This window comes from Neodiprion fabricii, chromosome 1 (assembly GCF_021155785.1).
Source record: "Neodiprion fabricii isolate iyNeoFabr1 chromosome 1, iyNeoFabr1.1, whole genome shotgun sequence".
Classification (NCBI taxonomy): Eukaryota; Metazoa; Arthropoda; class Insecta; order Hymenoptera; family Diprionidae; genus Neodiprion; species Neodiprion fabricii.
Genome location: NC_060239.1, coordinates 37,326,537 through 37,352,100, shown reverse-complemented (window position 1 = coordinate 37,352,100; position 25,564 = coordinate 37,326,537). Strand labels below are relative to the sequence as shown.

The window sequence follows — 25,564 nt, the reverse complement described above, 5'->3', positions numbered from 1 at the left end:
AATCGATCGCCCCGGGTTTCGTTTTTAGGTTACGTTGAACGTACACACGTTTTAGGTGGTTTATAATCGACGCGTGTACAACGCATAATAACGCGACTTACCGATTTTTATGTATAACCGTGACGCGAGTCGTCGGCTTCTGCGTAGTTACGCTACATTATACCGAGTGCACGCGTCTCTTTGTAGACATGATATGTAAGATCGTTCCGTATTTCATGCACAGCCTCCGCGACTACCGAGAAATCGTATCTCCGGGGCATCATTAAAATCCCGGGAGTATAATAATTCCCGCAATTATGTTATATATACCGTGCTTTTTTGTCTGGCGACGTCTGCAAGCGCGAGTCGATTTTTCGTTTTATATTCATTCATTCGGCGCGGGATGAATATGGGAATAAATCAGACTCACCGAATCATTTATACCTCGTGTCACGTAAAGGATTTCTTTTCTTTTTTTTTTCGCCAACCGTACCAAATATGACCCAGAAAATAAGTCGTTTTTCTTTAATAGAAACGACTTGATTCATCCGAATTATGTAATCGAACTACATTTTTTTTTTCTTTTTTTTATCAATTAAAATTGCATTTATTTCAATCAAAGAAACATTTTATTTATATCCTACTTAAATTTGTAATCGTCATATATTTTGTAAATTGGACAATCCATTTTTTTCTTTTTTTTGTATTTCCTTTCGTTAGTCCGATAACTTTGAACTTTGAAATTCCGTATAATTTTGACGAAAAATCGCACATTGAGTATTTTTTAAATTATTGTAACCGAAAGTTACGAAGACTTGTTTCAAAATACAGATATAGATCATCTCGAAATTATACCTAAAGAAGAGTTAAGTATATCGATGCTTCGTTTCAAATCGATTGAAAATTGTTTAAAATTCATCAGATACGTTGAATTTTACTCTACGATGGCTCGATTTTGGAAATTCATTGGAAACACGTTCTTTAGAATAATATTTGGATCGTTGAATATTTAATCGTACAAAAATTGCATTTATATTGATCTTATTAATGAGATAAAAACGATACGGAATCGATCATTGTAGAAAAAAAAATCTGCTTCAGTGACGCTGTAAAAAATAAAACTTTTCCAAACAGAAGCCGTTGTAATAAAAAAATCAAACCTGAACCATTTAAATTTTCAACAATTTTCAAACGATTCGAAAGGAAGCATCGATATCATAAATTACATAAATACAATTCCAGTATATTTTCTTATTCTCGTATAATTTCTACAAAACATCTTCGTAGCTTACGAATAAAACGATTCGTTAAATACTCCAAAGCGCGACTATCTCCGAATAAAATAGACGACAAGTAGAAAAACCCTAAATTACCCGACAATTTTGCCGACTAACGAATATCCCTAATTCTCAATACTTTCCTCCCCAACTTTCTGTCAAACGCAAAAATGACGCAGGGTGGCTCAGCTTGCTGCTTAGCTTCATTGAAAAATTATACGGGGTTATAAGCGCCCTGCTCCAATAGACACGGATCTTTATGGGCCTTATCGCGGCGTGAGATCGCCCGTCCGGCTACCGTCACGCCGAGGATTGGGCCAGCCGAGCTTCGTCCGCACACCTGAACGCCCTTGCCGCCGATTATATTTTATTATACCCGCATGCGCATGTGTGGAAACGTTGATTTATACACCGAACAAGTTGCGATACCAGGGGGCGAGACCCGTAATCCGAGTTGGTTACGATTTTAATCCGTTCTCTTCGTTAACGTTGAGGTTCGATAAAAAAAAATAGTCGGACAAATGCCCGCGAAGATTCTCCAGAGATTGATACGAATTTAGATAAAATCGTTGTGATATTTATTGTTTCTAACGATAAGCTCAATCCCTTCTTTATTTCATTTCGTACATTTTTTTTCACTCTCTCCCGAAATGTTATTACGTATAGTTGTACAATTTTACATAATGTTAGTTAATTATTGTAGAATTTATCGATTGAGGTTTGTTTTTTAGTTTCTTTCTTTAGAGAAAAAAATGAAAAATTTTGTCGGAATTTGAAAATGCAGAGAAGAGAATATTTCTTAGTTGATATCGTAGGATAATCTTACTTTTGAAAACCGACACTGCTGTTGTTCTGTCGGACTTACAGAGAAATTGAAATATGGATGAAAATAGGCGATTCTTGGATCAAAATTGATTTATCTTAAAATAAACTTATTTTACAAATTAAAAACTATTTCATAGTACAAAACCTAGAATTAAGCTTGAATATCGATGGGCAAGATTCAGAGCTAAAGTTGAGTCCTGTAAATCACTGAAGGAGATAATCTGTATTAAAACTCTTTGATTGAAACGATAAGTTGAAAAAGTGTTCCGCATTATGCATTTGTATTCTGTCGGTCTGTATCACCGACTGCATTCATAAACGGGTCTATAAAAACGCGTGCATTTCTATCACACACACATGTACAGATTGAAACAACAACCGATTTCTTGTTTCAATTTACCAGCTCGGCGGGTGGCGCGAACCGCTCTCTTAATTGGAAACTAGAGCTCCGAAATAAAAAAGAAGAATAAAAAAAATTGTTGAAACAATGGAAAATGGTGTAACGTACTTAAAAAACCTCGAACGATAATTGAAACTAAAACTGTTTTTACGTGATTTGAAAACGCGGCAGAATTGCAAAAATTAACTAATCGAGGTTCATCACATTTCGAATAAATCAAATTTCACAAAGTTTTATCAGTTTTTATAAGACTGCGCAGGATTTCTACAATTATATCAATATTTTTCCAAAATTTCAGAGACTTCATAGGGTTGCAAATAAATTTCAGATTTCTAGGAATTAAAGTCATTTCAACGATTTTTTTTTCTTTTTGCGTTGAGATTACAGAATGTAGCAGGATTGTGAAAAATTTCTTAAAACCTTGAGGATTTCAAATCAACCGTTTTTCAGTATAAATTTCATCAGACTTCTCGTATATTTTTTTTTTTCAATTTCAGAGTATTTCAATGACATCTATCAAGCCTTTACAAATTCGAGAGAGCTGCAAAGTCAGTAAGAATCTCGAGGTTTTCGGTGAATGTCATCAAATTTTTCTCATATGCCGAATAACATTCAATATGTGCGATATTTCAAAAAAATTCACATTATTGTCGTACTGACTTTATACACGTCAGATTTTCCACACGCGGAATCGTTGGGCTTCTTTTTTTTTTCACCCAAACCGGGAATGAAACCGTTTTCCCTCTTTATTTATATTTATTACTACATCTTATAAATGTATAAATTTACATTTATTTTTTGATATTTCTGCATTTTTATATTCATTTATTTTTATCTATTCACTCGTTTAACCGCAGTTTAGTTTTCTCTTTTCTCCTACTATGTTAGGTGAGTGTTAATTTTAACTTCGTTGCTTCTTTACTACGAAGCTTATAAGTTAATAATTATTTTTTCTTTTTTCTTTTGCTTTTTCTCAAGGGGACTTTTCCCAGGGCGAACAAACACTTCTCTCTCTCTCTCTCTCTCTCTCTCTTCGACATCTCGATCGCCTGTATATACGTACATACATTTCCAAATTCCCCCTTTTTCACCGGCGATATGCATAAAGTATGCGTCGTTGATACTTGATACTAATGGCTAGTTGGCACGGCGCCATGAGGAGATAAAGAAAGGAAAAAAAAATTCCGGCCATAAGATGTTCTTCTGGCCGTATATACGCGACCCGCTTTCCCCGTGCTTCTAAGCTCGTGATCACAATCTTGCGCAACCGAAAGAGGACCTGATCATATTCTTGGGCAATGCCTGCGTACCTTCGTTACAAACTAGCTGCACCTGCTTTTTCGAATGTTGTTTATACACGCGCGGCATATCGTAGATAAGCGTGCACCTTATAAATATACGAGTAAACCTCAACCTCGCTTAAGTGCCAAGGCGACAAACCTTCCGTGACATAATCGTGCGAAAAATCGTGAAACGGCGTCGTAAGATAATTGAACGTTTATGGTGTTTCAGGCGAATATTTACTTTCGAAAGTATGGCGCTTTCGAGTATTTTTGAGGTAAAGGAATCCCATTATTGTCATAAAAAGTAATTTTTCTCGCCCATTTATACAGTCTAGAGCCTTTGAATCGGACGGATTTTTGACCATTTTCTTAAATCGATTCACAGAACGGCTAACCATCGTTTTCTTATTTCGAGATGGATTTTTCGTTTTTGCTGCTATGACGGATTGGTACTTTATCGGTTAAACGTTAGGGTATTTAAATAGAATATTTTTTGCAGATCTTATCTGGAAAAATTGCTGGACTTGGCGAGGAAAAAAATCCTTGCAAAAGAATACCTCTTAAATATAATTTTGAAAAGTAGCTTTCACTGATTAATATGGAAAAGATGTCATTTTTATTTATTTTTTTTTTTTTTTTTTTTCATCTGTCTCGTCGTTACTACTCGATCGAATTTATTGACACGGCCTTGATCCTCCAAGCAATCCCTACTGAAACATAACTATCCAAAGCTAATGTTTAATAAGCGAAATCTCAAGTTCGAACGGCTTAAAAGTTGTACAAACATCGAAAGAAAATATGAAAATTAGAAGTAAAAATTTGAAAATCAGGAAAGAGAGAACGGAAGTGTCGAGTTGACAAAAAGAAATAAAAATTAAGAACGAAACTAATTCCTACCTCATCGACAATGCGATGAATAAAGCTGATTTCTTTTTCTCCAAACACTCAAATTATACACTTACAAAACGTGTTACAGTTAATTAATAAAACTCGAAATTCACGTTGACCGTCTTTTAGAATAAATATTTTCAAAGTTATTCTCAAGCAAACGGACAAAATAAAAAATCAGCACTCGTACCCAAAATCCTCTACAACATACCGCCTATAAAAACAATCGAACCCCCTAATTGTCAAATTTCACAATCATCTCGGCATATTTTATTTCCTGATCGTGAAGCTAGATCGATTCCCTGGCGATTTGGTAAATTAAATTCTTTCCTAATACCCTCGGCTTAAGATCCCTTCTTACGTTGTTTCCGTGTGTAAAGCGAAGCGATCACCTGAAATCCACCTGATGCTCCCGGATTTCGTGCTTACGTGTATACGCATACTATATATATATGTATAGTATAGGGGCCCGAAGGACCCCTTCGGAGACGAGGTCGAATCCCTCGTGCATTTTCACCGTGCAGAAGGGAGGTGAAGGGAGGAGAAAAAGAAAGAAATAAAGAAAAAGAAAAAAATGAAAGAACAAGAGTAAGAACGAAAACGGTATGAAAAAAGACGAAAAGGCACAGCAACGGCGAAAACAAGGAGAATAAATAATGGACGCGACGTCTCCCCCTTTGCTCGTTGCCATTGCGGAGCTTTGCGCTTTTTTCTCGTTTCGTACATGCAACTTTAATATGCCTCTGCGATGTTATTATTTCAAGCCCTGAAGGGATGTGATGCGAGGTATCATAACGCGAGATGATCATAATGGTATAGTAATATTCGCGTACGATTCTTGTGAAACTTTTATACTTTCGGCTCGACGTTAACGTGTTATCAATCATTTTTTTTAGCGGTGTAATGCTTAATGATTGTATGGAAAGTGAGAAAATAAGGTATTCAGAGTTTTGGTAACTTTTATACTCAATTTTTATTCTTATGTACATATACATATATACATATAGTCTTTGATCGTTCGATGTATAAAAAGAAAAGGTATAATTCAAATGGTGAAAAAAATACACTAGAAGCTTCGGAATAGGCAGAATATTGCACTGAAATTTTGAAAATGAAATTACAGATACTCGTAATTATTTTCAAAGCCGTCTAATGTTTTAACGAGTTTTTCATTGATACAGGTGAAATTTTTTTTTACACACGATTCAATGTGAAAGTTAAAAACCAGTTCAGCTTCGCGAGTTTCGTTTCAATCTGTAAATTAATGATAACGAGTAGTCGATTATGTTTATCGTTCGAATAAGGTGACTCGCGTGCATGTATGCCTGTAGTGTAGAGGTATTTACCGAATTAAGTGCACCAGATGTGGACCAAGGTCTCATATTGTCAATCGGTAGTCAAGGCAGTCCTGATCAAGTATTCGAGATTTTTAAACTCCATCTCGTTCGCGATATTTGGCGGTGCCCTGAATTCAGACGTGCAAGAATGCTGCAAGTTCTCGTACCTGTGACGATATTTTATCGAAGTTTTGTTTTTTTTTTTTTTAAATAAACCCAATTCTTTTAAACAATCCGAACAATCCCCGCGAGTGAAAAATTACCAAGAGGAAAGGAGCGGAGAAAGAATATTAATGGAAAAATGTACTTTCTTGAAAGTAGATCAACAATATTTACTTGTTCTCACTGATTGGTGATATTTTTTTAATTTATTTTCTTTTGTTTCGTTGCAATTTGAATAACCCGAAGACTCGAATCCAAGAAATTTCTTATAATCAAGTCATCGTAGGTTGTTTGATTCAATAATTTTCCGCCGAAGAGAATTTTGGCAAATATCTTTCAATGACCATTCAAATAATTGATTCAGTATTTTTCAATCCCTGAAGTTTTTCTCTCCAACCCAAGATCTCAGGGGATAAATAACTGACTCTGTAACATCCACAGCGTTTTCACAGTATGATTCTCGTAAAAATTGAAGTACACTGTCAAAAATGATTGTGAATTTGCTAAAAATTTACTGTACAAAAAAGCTGTCAATAGGTCAATATACGAAATCGGATTGAAAATATACAAATTCTTTGCGGCGACGTAAATTATATTGTATTTGTTTTAAATTTACACTGAAAATTGTTGATTTTACTGAAATTTGTAAGAAAAACATTTGAACCAAAAAAAAAAAAAAAAAGTAACTTGAATCTTCCAAGTTATGTGGCAAATTTGTCGTATCAATGTATGGTGAACTCCCTGTTCCGCATCCGAATAAAACTTTCAAGACAGTGCATGAAGTTCTGTTCAAAAATGTTCAACAGTGCAATGAAGCTGCATCAATTCTCGCATTTGCATGTTTCGCTTCATCCAGGTCATATCCACTTATATTATATATATATATACCTAGATGCGAACACGTAGAAAGTCGCGGGATTGATACAATCGACACGTAAAACGTGTAAGTACCGTACTACTGCAACTTTTTGATTATTTTACGAGCGTGGCGCGCGATGAGGGTATCGGGCCCGGGGCCCTACGCCCCCCCCCCCCCCCTCTCCCCCCGCCCGCCAACCTCTTCCTCCGGGCCTCAAGTGGGTCCCCGGTAGCGCCGCCGCGCACCTGCCGTCGATTCCCACGCCGAGACTCACGTTTGCCTCATCTTTTCTCCTTTCTCCCTCCTTCCACCAACTCGTCCATATCCCTTGACCCCTCCGGGCCCCATGAGGCCCCTAACAGGCCCGCCGGATCGACTGGCTGTGTGCCGTTGCATCGTCCACACGTGTGCATCTCTCGTGGAGGGTAAAAAAAAGAAGGGGGGGTGGGGGGGGAGAGTGGAAAGAAAGATTGAGACGAGGTGGTGCTGGATCAGGGCCTGAAGAGAAAGGGGGATTGTTTATTTTTGAATATTTTTGACGGGGACTCGCGATATATATATTATATTCAAGTCCTTACGTGCGACTGCGTTGGACGCACATGCACGCGGATTTATCACTCGTACACCGAGAGAAATTTTTAGTTCCGGTTACCGCTCGGTCCTTGACTATTTTCATTTTTTACCACGATCGAAAAATATAGTTCTAGGTAGAAAATGAAAATTACTTTTCTATCCGTTACTGTGCTTCCTCATTACGATCGCTGTTGCTATATTTTCTTGCAACCGTTGCGAAAATTTAATGCTCGTGCAGCAATAAATTGACGTTAAAGCCTTGTTTAACTAAAAAAGTAGAGATTTCAACACGTGTGCTTGTTTTCTTTTTCGTTTGTGTCTTTCGTTGGTTTTCTTTACACAGGTATACTTGGATTTGTTTGAATTTTTCTAAAGCAACGAACGGAAGAATAACGGAACGCTTCAACAGCAACGATTTTGAGCTTTCTTTTTGTGATAAATTTGACATGTTATGATTTTTTGTCATTTTGAAAAATCTTTACCTCTATGGCAATTTGAAAATATAATGAACAATCACAGCTCGTCTCAGAAGTTTTGAGAGACATTATTTTTCGGAACACGTAAAATGTACGCATCATCTCCTTGTCTTACCGTACGATGTATTTTAGCTGTAATTGAAATATCGCGAAAAATCGATTTGGATACATGGAACGTCTCGAAATGTGTAAAATGTATGCTCCGGTAAATCATCGACACGAAATCGTCTCACGTTAATTAACCAAAAACCTGGTACAGTTATCCACAAAATCTAAAAATCCAATTATACCAATTTCGACATTTAAACACCATGAGAAACGGTGAATCACAAGGGCAAGCACAAGACAGATGTTATAGCTCTTACATCGATACGGAGATAAGTAAGTGGAATAGCCGAGTTAAGACTGCCGGTTGACTTTCACTCGCATTGAAAACGAGATTAGAAGGATTGAGAGGACAAGCAGAGCCAGTTGGCTAGAAGCAACTCTTTCCAGCCTCCCTCCTTTCCTTCTTCATCTTCTTCTGCTTCTTCGTCTTCTCTTTCACGTATAGTCGACTTTCCTTATCGCCGAAGCTTCCCCTTGAAACCGATTCTCTTCGATCGTAATAAATCCGTTTCTCGATCTCTCCGGTTAACTCTGTTTCCAGACTAAGCTTGGTAACGTACTCGATCTTCTCACAAAGTTCCGTCGACGATCGATCGGTTGGATCGTCTGAATCGAAGGATGGGAAGAGACGAAAATTAACTGTTTAAATGATATCCATAATCGTTACTTCTGCAAATTACAGTTAATACGTGTCAAGAAATATTTCAACTATGCCATAGAAATAAATCTGAAGAAATTCGAGCAGCTCAAAATAAAGTATCAACAATTCTGGACAATGTTTAATGTTTTTTAAATTCAATATGATTAAACTCTGGTGTTTTTTTTTTTTTTTTTTTTTGGCTGAATTTTACGTTTTTAAGCTCACTTTTCGCACCGACTGAGTCACCACAAATTTTCTGTAAAACCATTCAAAGAATCCTCCATTAAAGAATATCCACACGAAACTGTGTTCATTCTTTGGACAATTTTTCTCCTCTTCTGCCTTTTGATTCAGACGCGGTCCTAACCGATTAATCTTAAAATCCGAAGGACAAGGTGTCGCTCTCGATGTTGATGTTCAAACTACAAGAGCGGGCACGCAGCGTGTTTTACACGAGTATCCGTACTCACAGGGATCCGGATCCTTTCATCCTTTCACGGAGCAATGCGTCTCGCGATCTAGATCGTTCACCGAGTACGTATAACGCTGTACGGTTCCTGCCCCCTTTTCTTTCTTTCTTTCTTTCTTTCTTTTTCCCTCGACGTTTTCGTCTTTTATCTCCGTTTATCTTCTTTCGCTTCACTTTTCAACGCCGCTAACCCCACGATACAGGAAGAAATCTCTCTTCGGAACGATCTAAGGACAGAGAATGATTGTTGCATGTTTATCGGCGCGGTAAGAGTAACGTCGAATTATTCGACGGTATTTATTACTGTTCTCCATACACTCGAAATGATATTAATCTTGCGTACACACGGCAGGAAATGCGCGGGCCGCTTCGCAAGAAGCACAATCTGTTATTGTTATTTATTGCGGATCACCCGATCCCGTTATAATATACCTATCGTGTATCTATCGAATAACATTCGTCCTTATCGCTTCCTCGATGCCAGTTCATCGAAATATTACGATAATGATTTATGTCGTTATGTTTATATAATTCTAGAACGTCGTTTCCTCTCAGGAATGAAAACTGACACGACAATAATTGGTTCTCGAGTTTTTTGCAAATTTTCGCATCATCTATAACCTGAATTATAAGAACGAAAATATTTTATATGGTTTTTGTTTTGTTTATTCCGTAATGGCAGTAAAAAATTAATTTTGATTGTAACGGAACTGAGTGAAAAAAACCGAAAAACAGTGCATTCAGGCTTTTATTCCTAAGAAATAATCGATCTTCAGATTTTATTGGATTTCGAAAATTTCCCGTTACATCAAACTCAACAAACTCGTGATCATTTATTGCTAGATTGCATTTGTACCGCATCTAAATCGTTGAATTCATTTCAAAAACGAAACTTCCGTGGAAATTTTATCAAAAATTGTATACGTACACGTACAAGAATTATCAATTTTTTGGTAATCTAATTGACTGTGACTATAAGTGACCTGAAATTATTTGTAAAGATCGGGATTCACATATTTAAGTTAAATACCAGTAAAATCGATGATCAAGGAAAATAACCAGACTCCAGAACACCATTATAATTGAAATGATCGTCCCGTACAAAGTAGATTTTGCGTGATTTACAGTCAGAGAAAATTTCAATTTCTTCTAACAACAAGTGAGCGATTCAAAATACAAATTATAAAATCAAGTTTTAACGAGAAATACGTGTTTGACGGTAAAAAAAAAAAAAAAAAACAAATGATAAACTAAAAATTTCCCCACGACGTCAGCATTTATGACCGGAACTAAAAATTTCTCTCAGTGTACAGTTTGACACCTAATACTCACCCCGTGGATCGCCCCGCGAAGACAAGTGCGTCTATTGTTGAATGAGCTTTCAACGCGGCGGAGGAAATAAAAGGGTGCACAGGTGCATTCGGCGTCCCCTGCATCGCAGCCCCCCAAACCCCAAATTACACCGTCGACTAACTTGGCCAAGGGTGAAGGGCACGGACGTTTAACACGCTCGTACAACTCCAGGCCCTAATTCCCCGCGACGAATCACGGATTTCCGGTCACCCTAAATTACCTTTTCCGTTAAGCGTGATTTCGGGGAGAGAATTGACTCGTGGATTTTATACGCGCGACGCTTCTTTTTCGAGCAACGAAACTACCGCGTGCCTTTGAAAGTTTAGAGGAATGCGCAGTTTTGATGTTCGAAGAGGAGAGTAATTGAAAGCGAGCAGCTTTAGACTTCGAACTTTCCGTTCTCACACTCCAAGTTTCAAGTTCACAGAGAAAAAAAAGGAACGGTATTCAATTCGGATGTCATATTCCATGAAAATGTTACGATTTTTTCGTATTTCGAACCACTATGACGGATCATCGTTACAAATTTTTTAAGACTGATCTTGAGTGACCGAAAAAGCCTCCGGCTACCAATTGATGCCGAAATCGTGATGTTTTTAGATTTTTTTTTCCACCACATTGGATCGCCATTTTGGATCGCGTAATCCGTCCTTAGATTCGTGATCAGCCAGCCAACAAACCGACGAGTATCAATTTTCATCAAAATCCAAATGTTTTTAATATCTTTTCTTCGGCTCATTGAATAGGCCAAATTTAAATTTCGCAAATCTAATCTTAGATTGGTGATTAGCGACCCGAGAAACTTCACGGTACCAATTTTCATTCGAATCCGTTCATCCATTCTCAAGATATCATCATTTTTATTTGATTTGGAATGGCGTTATTCAAATAATTGAAAAAGTATCCGACCGATCAAAGCCAAAATCTAATCAGTTCTAGAGTTCTGTAGAAATCCGGTAACTCGTTCTCGATGTATCAGGAAACAAAAATATTGATCATAAACGTAAATGTAAGTGATCGAAGATGATTCTCTAAACTTGAAAACGTGTAGACTTATTGAAAAGTCAACTTTTTATTTTCGGAGTGATTAAAATAACTTAACATTTTTCTCTGAAAAAAGAAGAACAGGAAGTTAATTATTGGCTGTAAGTGCTATTGTTTCGTTTTCTTTTTGTTTCAAAAAACAAATTCAGACAGTAAATAACTTATACGCAGTGAAATAAGTAACAGTTTTTATTTGTTTTTCAAAATTTCTGGCTGCAGGCAATTACAACCTTTTCTAATTCTCTTCTTCATTTCACTGCAAGTATAAAGATTAACATTCGTTAAAGTCACAGGTATATACCTATACTTCAATATTCTCGATAAAAATCAGTGTAAGTTTCTGTAATTTTCACTCCGAAAAATCGCTATTCGTATAATTACCGTAATTCTTTTATTAAATATTTTGTTCTTTTTTTTTTGCTCTCATTTTTTGACTTGGCAACCTCATGCGCGTATGTTTTTTTCTTTCCGGGTTTCAAACCTTATATCCGACTGCAACAAGTTTTGCGACCTGACTTTCGATTCAATGAGTCCCAAAGATTGTCACAGGGTTTTTATAACCGCTTTGGACTTGACTCGATTACCGGATAAATTATCCGTGTCAAGTCCTGCCGAGATTGAATATTTTTTATTTTTATTTTTATTTATTTTTTTGTTTCTTTTCAGCAGCTCCCGAATATATTTGTAGGTACGTCAAGATTGTCGAACAAGATATAATTGCGGTGAGAACGAACTGGATTAATTTCCTGGTTGAAATTCAACGATGCCGAAAACAAACTTGATTTTACATATAACGCTATAGAACCTTGATAATTATTGTAATAAAATTTAGCGTTTTTAATTGAATATTTATACACGGAAAGAAAACAAAGAATATTCCAGACAGATAAGTTTATCATGTTTTTGAAATCGGTTCGCACTTCCATGAAAAATCAGATCAATCATAGCGGTGATTTATCACTTTAAATTCGATTTAGAAACAATCCGGTTTCACAATTAAATCGTTCGATAAATTTAAAAAAAAAAAAAAAAAAAAATCACGATCGTCATATTTTTCTTCGATATAATCTCGCTTAAATTCGTTATTCTCACCGTTCGAAATGCAATCCGCTCTGGCATATCGGGCAAGCGAAGTGATCTCGACGATTGGCCGTTACAAGCGAGCCGAAAGAGGACCAAGAGCTAAAGTTTAGCCGGCGATTGGTTGACCCGGAGTAAGAGAACGTCTACCTCGAGTAATCGTACACGCCTTCTTTGAAATCGGAGCCTCGGGATTGGCCGGATTCTCTCGATCGCCGGGGCGAAGAAGGGCCTTCGGGCCCAGTTTATGGCTATTTCGTTCCTTTTTCTTTGTTTTTTTTTTTTTTTTTTCTTTTTTCATTTTTTTTTCCACTCGGTTTCCTCGGCCGTTGCGGCCTCTCCTCTTTTCTTCCTCTCCTCGAGTACCTACATATCCGACTGTCGGCGTTCTCGCCGAACGGAATCTCACCGACAAGTAGTTATATGACCGAAGTATCACTGTCGTCGCGGTCCGCGGTTTTTTCTTTTTTTTTCTTTTTTTTTTTCTTTCTCATCTTTTTTCATTTCGGGTTTTGCCTTTTTTGCCTCCTCGCGTTAAGGCTCGTACGTATACCGGTCGGCTCGCATCGCCCACGGCAATTTTTTTTACCCCATCTTCTTTTCAGGGTTTTGTTTTTTTTTTTTTTATTTTTATCTTTATTTCGTTTCATTTTTTTCTTCTTATCTTGTTTTATCTTTTACTCTTTGAGCTTCTCATTTCTCTTTTTTCTTCTCCGGTTCTTATCCGCGTGTAGATTTCTTCCCCGGAGGGAGAGACTGAGAGATACAGAGAGAGAGAGAGAGAGAGAGAGAGAGAGAGAGAGAAAAGATGGAGACAGCTCGCTCGGTTCGTTGTACTCATAAATGTACACAGTAATCGAGAAAGAAAGTTTACTATGATAAAGAAATAAATAAATAAGGATAAATAAGTAAATAAATCGTACAGTTAAACAATGAACGTGTGGTATTGAACAACAATTGGATAATTACTTCGATTTAAATCGTTCTGTACTGAAATCCGAGTATCATTTTTTGTAAACGGAGCTTTATTCGTTGAAGAAATTTTTATCGAATCTAATATCGCCGCAATTTCAACGCTTAACGTACAAATCACAAACAAAACAATATCCACGTCAATGTTACAAGTCTGATTTTAATTTTTTTTACCCCGAGATATATTTTCTCCGTAACTTTAAAGACTTTTTTCGACGCGCAAATTACGGTACGATTATTATATGAGAAAAATTCGATTGTCCATTTTTTTTTTCACACATCTTTTGTTTCTAGGTGCAACTTTTTTTTTTTATTTTCTCGAATTTAATCTTCTCTTTCACGCGTACAACGCGAGCGTTTTTTCAATTTCTCTTCTGAATTACGTCCTGGATACGAAGATGCCGAGCTATTCGCGACCGCAACGAGACCTGAAATTACGTAATTACGACGCCCATGAAATGACATTCGGAAATTGTCCTTGAGATATTGCCGTAATTGAAACGGAGTTTGTCCGTCGCCGACGGCGGCAAATTTACGGTTCAAGCAAAATTATACTCGCATCTACGCATCGCCCAAAACACAGACTGGGAATCAAAAGCTCAATATGTCCTAAAATCAGGCTGTTAAATGTATTATAAGGAAAATTTCGAATTATAACACATGTCGACAAAGACAATTTTTTTTTTTTTTTTTATTTTTTTATCGAGTTTATATTCAAATAAATAAATTTTCATTCCATACAACGAAAAATAAAAAAAATCTTCACTTATTAGTTGCAAAGTTTGCTTTTGTCTTTTTTACGCTGATAAATAAGTCTAAAAGTTTTTTAATTTATAGTGTATATAAATCAGCAGGTAAGCAGCACGTTGAAATGAAAAGCAAACTTTGTGTAATAAAATTATTTTTTCTCTCATCAATCACGCGGATGAAATCAAAATTTGACATTTAGAACCGAGACTCAAAATTCTTGCGTTGACCGATGTGATTATAATTTCCAGCGATTTCAATTTCACTTCTCGATTATAACGGAATAATTTTACCTGGATTCTTAGCAAAGATAAAATATTGATTCTACGTGTGAACAAACTTTTCAATTACCCATAAATAAACTAATTTCGTATTCGGGATTTTTCCTACGCCTATGCATACACGATTTGGTCATATTTGGAATGACGCACGAGTGAATTTACACACATCGACACACACATACGCACGCTATAATATTCATTTGTTAATTCATTTATTTAACCTGTAATCGGATAAAAATTCAAACGAAGCGCCCAACACGCTTCCTCGGCTAACGAGTGCTCGGTCCTCATCAATTCCTGTTTCTTAATCTTCTATTTGCTTTTGTGTTGTTTTTTCCCCCTTCTCTCTCTCTCTCTCTCTCTCTCTGTTTCTGGGACGTCGCGTCGCCCGAATCGTTTTACAAGAGGTTTTATAGGTAGCTGTAAGAGGGTAACGAACGAGAGGAATAAATTCCATACTTAAGCCTTACAACTGTACGCTATACGTGTGTGAAATAAGCCGAGCGTACGAATCCCATGTTTGAGCAACTTACAAACAATCACATACGCGTGTAAATAAAATATCGTTGAAAGCATGCGCTCGAAAAAAAGAAAAAACATACACATATATTTATTTATATACCTGCACACACGTCCCTTTATACAAATACACGGCAGCATACACTTGAGAAATTCGTTTCGAGACGTCGAAGACTCGATAAGGTGCACCGAAGTTACCAGATTAATGTTTACCCGTCGAACTGTGAGGCCCCTATAGATGGGGCATAGCGAAACGATAGACTGGGCCTGATCTTTCAACTCGCGGGCATTCCTTCGATTCGAGGCGTGCATTTGCCCTGCCTCCCTGTTGACTTCAAATTCGTATGGGGCATTCCGGCACAACTTTATACGTGTATCAACGTTTAAGAAGGCTGCTTTTGTAGAGAAACGACACTCTTTATCGATTTTACCACGAGATGATCGTAAGTTGGGTAGTACTCGTCAGATTTTCACGTTGTTCAGCTACGAAGACCTCTTCAAAAATACAAGAATTGAAAAAAGTTGAATTGCGGACGAGAACTTGAAGATATCGATGCTTCGTTTGAGGAAACTTTGAAATTCCTGATCAACTTATTTTTAATCCGTCAAATACGGCGAAAGAAATGTTTCGTTGAGCAAAATAAGTATGGTTTCACTTTGGAACACGAATATTTCTACTTTGATCACTATTTTTTTGAGTGAAAAAATCATTTCTTATAAAGTCGATAAATCCTTCAACCGTGTTATATACATATACATACATACATACATATATATACATAGAATCGAATCTTTGATCGGTTTTCTTTCCCCTTATCAATGCATGATCTAAACTAAATTTCTTTTTTCTCAAGTCGTTGCATTCGAATTTACGAATATTCTCTTCTATTTGATAATTTCTAAGAGAATCGATTGAAAAAAAAAAATAATTGATTTCTCTACAAGAATCTTATATTTATTACATAACTACATCACTTATACATCGATCATTGTAAAATTATAATAACAGTCATAATATTGGTCACAAACGATTACATAAAATCCATAGCATAAAATTCTTCCCTCTACTTTCAATATAAACTCTAAAAATCATTGTCACGCATTGCATAACCATCGATGATTTTCGTAATTTACTTGCAAAAGATTTAAAAAATTTGTAAATATTATCAGAGCTTGAAAAATACACAAACCAAGTTTTGGAATTGGGAGAACGATCGAAAAAATAGAAAAAATTTTAAATTACCCTGCATCCGAACTGGTCGAAGTGAGCACCGGTCGAATTGGCATGGAATGCCCGTTGTTTCAACTTGCACGTGACCGAACGTGAGGCACAATAAAGCGTCGCGGCGTGGATTTTAACCGCATTTTCAAGCTCATACACACTGATTTATCGAGCCTCTCTAACCCCGCGATATTGGTTGTACGGCACCTCGGGGAATCTCTTGAAACTTCCCGGTGCCTAATCTACGTATCAACCCGGTGCGATCCTCCCCAAAGGTCCGTTAAATTGATTGTTCCACGGTTGAATGCGCGCGAAGCTCGAAATTTCTTCGAGTCCGCGCTCTTAATTTATTACACCACATATATATATATACGTATATGTATAAATGTACGGTTAGAAAAAAGCCAAAGGCAATTTCGCCTAATCAATGAACTCGGGACGATTTAAGTATAGAGTCACGCGCCGGAATTACGTACGTTTTATTGTATTCTCAGAATTTTTTAACACGCGTGCGTCACGTGTTCAATTACGTATATTACTAATTCTAGTTTAAGCATATCGTTTAGAATAATTATGTGCAAATATTTATAACGCTTCGTAGGTACAATTAGGTGTGTATTGTTTTGACATCAATTAAATCGCCTTTAAATCAACACTCGTCGATTATAAAGCTAGCGAAGCGCCCACACTTTGTATTAATTTTCATTAATCCGGCTCCAATTATTCAATTCGTAGAATTATAGGGTAAATTTGAATGTAAACGACGTGAAAGATCGCTTTAATACTGAAAAATCTGACAAGTATAATATGCGAAGCGTGCGAGGGGGAAGAAAAATGGAAAACGAGCTTTTGAAATTGATCAGAGATTTAGTAAGACAGATATTTCGGTCACTAAGCCGAAGGCGACAGATACTGGCTATAGATATACACAAATGTAGCTTGTAGAATCCTCTGGATATGTGTGCGTGTGTGTGTGTGTGTGTTCTGTGTGTGTCCAAACTCTGAATACGGTTTAGCTGGCGCGTAGGCAGGCGTGAGCTGATCGTTGAGCCGGAAACATGTGGAATGACCCGGGTTATTCCCAGGTGAAATACCAGACGTTGGATCTTGAATGCCAAACAGTGTTTATCAACGTGACATATAATATGAGCGTAGAGTGACGCCTGCTTCGTGCCGACGACGTGCATTGACACCCAGAAACTATCCGCTGGGTGTGGCGATTGCTAAATTAATTGCGCACAACTGTACGAGAAGCACTGTAATGAGAAAGAATAGTAACGGATACTAGACTTTACGGTAACAGCTAGAAAACTAATTTTCATTTTCTACCTGGAACTATATTTTTCGATTGTGGTAAAAAATGAAAATAATTAAGGACTGAAAAATGAAATCAACTGCCGGTATTGTAATTATTCTTCCATGTGCTACAAAAATGTGTTTTGTCCATTGAAAATAGTGTACAGTTTCCATTTTCAATTTTTATAAAGGTCCCAGGTCCAAATTCTGGATAGTCGAAAATCATATAAACCATTGTGTCGAATTTCATCAAATTTTTAATAATCCGACTTAGTTACTAAAAATTGTCCAAGTAAATCGGAGCATTTGTCTAGGAAAATTTTGAGAAAACGTTTAAAGTTGAAACCATACGAGATGTTTACTTTTTGAAATTCTGAATTTTGATCATTGATCGAAATTTTGACACGAAAGCTTCGGATTGGTTGCAGTTTTAAATTTTTCTTTCAATTTTTTTCTTTTTCTTCCGCATTGGCCGAGTCGCGTCAGAGTTTTCTTTTCGGAAATAAAAAGCCTGTTGCCTAAAAATTTTCACATTCACAAATAACGAGAATAGCGGGTGTTTCATTTGTTTATTTTAGGAAACAAGAAACCTGATACAACGTGCGGAGAAAGCTCTTTATTTGCACAGTTAAAACGTGTAACAAAGAGTTATAAAAAGCGTAATGAATATACTCTAAAAATAAATAACCGTACAACGTACGAAGAGATCCGCGAAGCTTGAAACAAGCATCTGAAATTAGACGGAGAGGATCGTCGTCGACGCGTTTTAGACGGTTGCTTATAGAAGTCGTCGTCTCCGTCGTCGTCTTGGCTCCACCGGCCTCCTGAAGTCTTGATGGATAGTTTTTCATCGGGCTGACCTCACGCGAAATTGTCACTGGATAAATTTTGCCGACTCGGTAACTCTGCCCACGCGGTTGAATTTCTCGGATCGAAAGCTCGCTCTCCAGGGGCTTTCTCGAAACGGGAATTTCATTGCTTGTACTCACTCTTGTGATCGACACTCGACGTCGCAAGCTCCCCTCCATGTTTGCAATAACAAATTCACCCAACGAGCTTTCATGTTATCCTGATAATGTATCCCGCTGTTCGAACCTCTGCCACTTCCGGCAGGCGTCTTTTAACGGCGTCCCGACGCCCCTCGGCGTTTGTTATACGTGTCGTCCTCTCCTAACCTCCGGACAATCACACCCTCGGCCAATCGAAACCGGAAGTATTATCACGGAATCACCTCAAGCACCGTCACCTTCAACGACAACTTGTTGCGTCCTCTCAACGCTTCGCTAGCCTCCTGACGGGCTCTCGACGTCGAAAGCTCAGCGTTCTTGACTCGAATTTCATGTTCTCCGGGTACGGCGTCGCGACGCTTGTCGACCGCGAGCCCCGAAGGTTGGGACCAACAAGTGGAGCGGAAGCTGTTTACTACAGTCGGAGAATCGTGGGGGGAGCTTGCGGTTTCTTCCATTCAACACCGGTACAAACACAAGTCATCGTTAGGTTTCGAAGGATGTAATCGTTCTAGAAATTCAGTGAATACCGGTGTTTGAAATTTCGTGTAAAATCCTTGAAGGATCAAAACATTTTTGCAAGCTCTCTGATACTGTCTAACAGTAAGTCGTATTATTGAGCTTTATAAAGACTTACGAAGACCACGAAATTCTTCAAATTTTATGTCGTTTCGCGAAGACTTTAGAATTTTATATTATACTGTGTATCTACACGAAGTCTCTGCAATTATGTGAAGTTTCATTAAACCGCATAATGTCTAATAGAATTCTATAATAAGGGTACCAAAGCACCTGAGCTTCACGGAATCTATGTATTCTGAAAACACAGTTCTTGGAAGCGAAGTAACCTTCGATATTGATGAAAAAACAATCTTGCTGTCATATTTTCGCTTCGAAAGATACTTTTCAAAAAAATTTACGTCCGAGTTAAAGTTGAACGAGTTATTCATTTTCGATTCGCCTACCAAACGACCCGCTACAAAGCCGTGCTTTCCTGATACGGCGTCGCGACGCTGACCGACCACGAGTCTCGGGAGAATTCGGGTTTCTTCCGTCCTTTTAATACGTGCAGCCTCCCTCAGACGGGTTCTAGCTTCGCGGTTGAACAGAGGGATGGAAAAGCTCTTGCGAGAGTCAAAGCTTCCTGGGACGGCTGCTTTCCTGGTCGGAAGTCGCGACGCTCGTCGACCGCGAGCTCCAAACGTCCTGTCGACCTTAATGTTATTTCCTCGCTCATTCATGCCGAGCTTAAACCGGTGACGAGGCGTCGCGACGCGGTTCCAACCCCTTGCCCGAATCGGAGAAGCTAGGGGATGAAATCCGGGGCCATCCAACACTTGCACCTGATGAAACCCTAGTTCTTCGTCTCGGCTCCAACCGACCCTCAGTTTCGGAGGGTCGTGGGCGTCGCTACCCCAATGAATGAACCGCAGCCCCTTGTTTCATCGATTCTTCGCGGTGTCGAAGCTTCTTGAAAGCTCCTTACACTCTTGAGCATCCGTGTTATCCTGGTGCGGCATCCCGATGCTCGTCGACCGCGAACGCTCAAGGGTATCCCTCTCCGTCTCATCGGATTCGAAATGGTGAGAAGGGAAAAACGATTTTCGTATCAAAGGTGGTGGCATCGAATTTTATTTGAATTAGTACAATTTTAAAGATAATAAAGAGAAATACGGCTCATCAATTTTAGCTACTGATCCTAGAAAACTATTTTCGAAAACTATTCGATTGTATAAAACACTGCAGCAACCCTTCCAAGTTTTACAAAAATTTCAGTGCCCAAATCGTGCCACACATGTTACAAACTTCAATTTTTAGCTTTGAAATTAAATATCTTTTTATGTAGCAATTTTTGGTGTCTCAATCTTACGTTTTTTTCCCGAATGATATTTGGAATCCTCATGAAACACGGAATACTAGCGTTGTTTTATAGCGATACCTTACACTATTCAGAAACATTTTTTCCATTCAAAACAAGCCCTCACAATGTGAAATCGAATTCACCGTAAATAATAAACAAACACTCTAACCGAACTAGCTAACTCGATCAATCAATTAACCTGATGTTGTTCGATTTTCGGAAAATGAGTATAGCTGTAAAAATTTCCCGTGCAACTATACAAAATAAAAGAATTATTCAAAGAAGAAAAGATGTTTTAATTCAACTTTTTATCATACACCTGTCATGAAGTAGAAGAGAAAATGCGCCGATCACGGTAATAAACTATTCTTGATCAGCAGCTAGCTTGGGCGTAAAAAAAAAGCGGATAGATCGTTTTTCAAATCCTCGTCATTCCCGCTCCCCTCGCTACTTTTCCTCTAACGAAAACAAAGCTTTCTCTAAATTTGGCCGACGTCCAGAAAAGTTTTCGCATCTGCACTCATCCGTATTACGAGGCCGACTGCGCATTGCAGTAGTAAAACCCAGCGAGTTCAGGCGAGACGGGAATCATGGAGAAGAGAGTGAGCGCGAGGCGGTGATCGAAACCGTTCTGGGTCGGCCTGCGGAGGCATGATATCCTAGTTGAACGTCGCGTCGCTCGTCGACCGCGAGTCCTCGGAGCTTTCCGAGGGTTGGCGACCCTCGGGAATTGATTGAGTTTTTACGTGTAACGAATACCGAGGAAAAGTATCGTCTCGACTATTTCGTACACCTGTTTTCCTAGTAACTCACCTTCCAAGAAAAGCTCGTCGGGGTTCGGTGGGCTAATAAACATGAAGAACCGGTGCTTGTCAAGGATTTTAAACTGGTAATCTACCTTTTATCGAGCTTTTTGTTTTTTTTTTTTTCGTCCACTGCATGGAATTTCACGACGAATTTGATAAACGCTGTTGTACGTAAATTTTTCTTTTACTTTTTTATCTTATGTTCAGTTTCTTTCAATATTTTTGAACTGTACTGAGCTTTTCTTGTTCCAATCAAACAATTTTTTTTTTTTCGTCCACTGCATGGAATTTCACGACGACTTTGATAAACGCTGTTGTACGTAAATTTTTCTTTTTTTTTCTGTTTATCTTATGTTTAGTTTCTTTCAATATTTTTGAACTGTACTGAGCTTTTCTTGTACCAATCAAACAATATCTGAAGAAATAGAAATTCGTCACTGGAGATTGACGATCGTTTTTTTTACGAAAATTACTTATCAATAATCCTCCAACGGTCGCTAACTTGAAAATGTTAAGATCGTTTTTTACGTCAGAACTGAGATTTTTTTATTATCCACAGAACATAGCGCAGATAGAACTTTATAAAAGAGTTTAATTGTAACGTCGCGCAAAGTAGAACGTTGGTCAAGTGTGGATCTTGATTACGTATATGAAACGTCACAATTAAGCTCTCTCATCAAGTCCTGTCTGCGCTATATATACATATATATGCATACAGTTGTGTACGAATTCAAATTTCTCAATCTTACGAGAGATTTTGAGACGAGTACAGTGAAATATGGTGTCGAAAATTGCAATATTAAACAGTTGAACTTTTCGTGAAGAGCTTTTCTCGCCACATACATCAGACAATATACGTAGTAAATTTTTTTCACTTCGACACGTGTCAACAGCTTATCCCAACGGTGTTTATCGCTGGGTAAAAAAAAGTGTCGCGCGTGTGCGTGAGGTTGAGAATATCTGATTGTGAACACACACGCATGCTCGTCGAACGGCGATTGCGGGGAGGCGAGGCGATCGGGCGACGCCTGCGCGTGGGGCGTCGAATCTATTTTCATCCCCGTCCGTTGTGTGGAAAATCTATAATTAAGCGTACGGCTTCGCTGTGGAACCTATACGGAGGGGGCGTCGCGACGCCGGATACTTTCTGCAACTCGTTATTCCCTGTTAACATTCTCCGTCAAAACGACGCTTGACGTCGGTCTCGTCAAGGTGACGTTGGCAATCTTCTCACCGGGTATTGTTTTCCTGGGCGTTAAGGACGCCGAGGCGCGGCCTCTGCGCTCTTGCCAATATCGCTCGGATCGAATCCAAGAACCTCGACGCCTCCCGACGCTCCTTATCCTCCTCGATCTTCTGAACTCCTGTACCTTCAACCCGTCAGTCGTTCCCGTTCGACTGACGGCTGCAGCTTTTTCACGTGTCAAGGGACCGGTCATTATACTCTGTCGACTGATGGTGCCCGGGTCTGGCGTCGCGACGCTAGGGCGCCGCAGTGGTTGCATAGGGGCGGGTCCTGGTCACGATTCACCCGCGGGATTGTCTCCCTCCGCTATAATTATCGACTCTTAAACGGCCGACGACCTCGAACCGAATTCAATCCAGTCGTCGGAAAATCGTTGCTTTTTAGACTGTTGCTCGTTACAACTGGTATAAACATTTATCGAAAACGCAGAAAATTATTCACCTTCGCATGCAGCTTTTTCAAATGGTTGAGAGATGAAAAAGAATCGATGTTTACGGAAGGGGTTTGACTAGGTTTATAAGAATTAATTATACAGTAATTAGAAGCCGTATATGATTATTATACTTATTATTAGATTTCCTTGAAAATTTATATTTCGATGCACGAAATTAGTTGTATAGATAAAAGAAAAACTTATTTCAAAACAAACTCATCGGTCTTTTTGATTATTTGTGTGTGAAAAATGGAAAGCCAGCGAATTTTGCTGGTAAAAAAAAAAACGAATCAAAGTGATTTGAGGCAAAGATGAAATCCGTTGTTCAATGTTAATTAATTATCAGTTTCCATTTCTGATGGTGTAACTTCCTTTTGTAAATGGTTTTCAAAATTTTTCATTCTCTTGTCAATAATAAGCTCAACTTTGTTATACTTTGCGACATGTATTTCGCAAATACAGTTTCTGAAACTCTGAAATTTGCAAATCTACTCTATCAAAATCCGCGCCAATATTCAACATCTATATTCGTAAAATAAAAAATTGAATTCGAGATTCCGAAGAAAAGCAAATCTCCAAGCCAAAAATTCTTTCACATTTGTTTGAAACCTCAAGATTTCATCTGAAAATAAAAAAAAATCCATCACACAAGCTACTTAAACTCAACAAATTTTGTACTAAAAATGAATCAAAATATATTTCAAATCAAGTAAATCTTCTTTTCAAATTGCAAGCAATTTTGTGATAGGCTCGTATTTGAATACCAAGTTCGATCTGACTAGGCTGAAGAGAAACTGTCATAAATCTAAGTAGTCAAGGCGATTCTTGGTCAGACGATTCCTCGAACCGCGCGCGCCTCGCGCGGAGCTTTCCTATCAGCACCGAATCGCCGCGCAGCTTTTCCCGTAATCAAACCTCCGCCTCGCGGCTGTTACCCGGTGAAAAAAGCCCGCTGTGGGCGAGCCGCGACACGCGGTGAGCGACAGGTGGGCCAGCCGTCATCGGGGAAGACACGGATGGCCCAGGTTCGAGGCGTCGCGACGCCTGGAAATTCGAAAGCTCTTCCTGCGGTCGCACCTGTTTGCGTCGCGTCGAGGTCGCAGGTCGACAGACGTCGGGACGCCGGACCAGGCGCGTAGGAATCGACGACGGGCGTCGCGGCGCCACGCAAGCGACGGTCCTGAAGTTGGTAAGTGGAAACGGAAAGTGGACGCTTATCGAAAGCCCGTCAGGGCTTGCCAGGGGGCGTCGCGACGCCTCGAAACACGCCTTATCCGATCACCCTTCCATCCGGAAAAGATCCCTCGCGTCCGACGGAAATTACGGCACTCCGTCACCGTCGGAACTGCCGACTAGGCGAACATGACTTCTGGGAAACTGGTTCGCCGCTTCTTCTTGACCTCGTGAAAGCTCTGCTGTTCGCTTTGATTTTTTGCCAGAGCTTGCGCAGCAGGGAAATTGAATTATAGAATTCTGAAAACCATTGCATCATTCCATTTCAAACTACTCGAAGAAAACTGAAAATTTCTAATCATTGTGTCAAATTAGATGAACTTAGAAAGGTTCGTGGAAACGTATCGTAGCTCAAGTTCTTCGGTAAATATTTTATTTCCCTTATTGTCATATTCTATTTTGAATTTAGCGAATTACACAAACTACACCGACAATGAGACAAAATTAGAACAAACTACGTTTTAAATAATATTTTACTGAGGTGACGAACCGGATTCATACTTGATAAAATTTGTCAAATTATATACACTCTGTCCAACTAAAAATATTAAATCGATGATTACTTTTACTGCTGACATTGGTTACATATAAACTTACACTTGCACAATACTTGCAGTTTTACTTTTTCTTTTTTTTTTTTCTTTTTATACGATTTGATACTAACTCAAAAGTGTTTGTAAAACAAACGTGGATTTACGGAAAATGGTGAAAAAAAAATTGACAAAGCTTTATTATAAAATTAAAATCTGTTCAAGAAACAATAATATTTCAACTCTAATAAAAATTTCAAATCACCGGTAAAAAAAAAAATGTAATCTTTGAATTTGGAGAGTATTTTAAACGGTGTAGAGTTTTAGACTCTAAGAGAGTCTGAACGGGTACTGACCGTTACTACTGACAAGAGTATATTTGACGCCTAAGCGCGAGTCGGGTTAGGTACTGATTTTCTTCTACTACTGGAATTTCGGGCATGCGCGCTCAGTCTGTAAACAGTCGAAAATAATTTTGCAAATTAATTTCTTTGTTAATTTAGAAAAAACGTACTCATTTGCTGTAATACCAGGATAACAGATCGCTGCTGCTGCTGTTGCTGCCTTCATGGAAATGCAGACTGTATGTAGAGGAACGTGCGTGTGCGCAAAGCGTGTATGAAAGCGCAGAGAGTATTGATCATATTTGATTAGATGA

At 38.4% G+C, this 25,564-nt stretch overlaps 1 protein-coding gene across 19 annotated transcripts in view; it reads left to right on the top strand.

Moving 5' to 3' along the window:
- The window catches only part of LOC124188063 (tubulin monoglutamylase TTLL4-like), a 193,458-nt gene that overhangs the window by 133,469 nt on the left and 34,425 nt on the right, over nucleotides 1–25,564 (top strand). Inside the window, exon 1 of one of the 19 annotated variants that reach the window (XM_046580378.1) lies at nucleotides 21,233–21,547. The exons of the other annotated variants lie outside the window; for them this stretch is intronic. The gene's annotated coding sequence lies outside the window, so the exon portion shown is untranslated. Of the gene's footprint in view, nucleotides 1–21,232; nucleotides 21,548–25,564 lie in introns of those variants that run through there. 19 annotated transcript variants of the gene reach the window in all.